The sequence below is a fragment of the Zerene cesonia genome, chromosome 26 (genome assembly GCF_012273895.1).
Source record: "Zerene cesonia ecotype Mississippi chromosome 26, Zerene_cesonia_1.1, whole genome shotgun sequence".
Taxonomy (NCBI): Eukaryota; Metazoa; Arthropoda; class Insecta; order Lepidoptera; family Pieridae; genus Zerene; species Zerene cesonia.
The window spans coordinates 2,871,798-2,872,062 of NC_052127.1; the positions used below are offsets into that span (position 1 = coordinate 2,871,798).

General features: G+C 46.8%; 1 protein-coding gene across 2 annotated transcripts in view; it reads left to right on the plus strand.

The window, feature by feature from the left end:
* Positions 1-265, plus strand: part of LOC119837012 (sister chromatid cohesion protein PDS5 homolog B-B) — a 24,442-nt gene that overhangs the window by 18,893 nt on the left and 5,284 nt on the right. The window lies entirely within an intron of this gene.

Genomic DNA, 265 nt, shown 5'->3' on the forward strand with positions numbered 1-265 from the left:
CCTCCCTTTCCGGCTCCATCACCACTTTGTGAGGGCTGCCGAAAGCTTCAGGGAGGCACCGATTTTGTTTTCGCTTTCGACCGAATTAGGGGAGAGGAGAAGCTTATCGACACGACTGTATTTTTTTCTGTGTTTGTTGCCTCATCACTTTTCGATCGGTGAGTCGGTTTTGCAAGATTCTTTTTGTTTGAAGGCTGGTGCCTCCTGGCTGGTCACATTCAGCCCATTCTTAAATTTCTGTCGTGATCCTTTTCATATCCCTTAA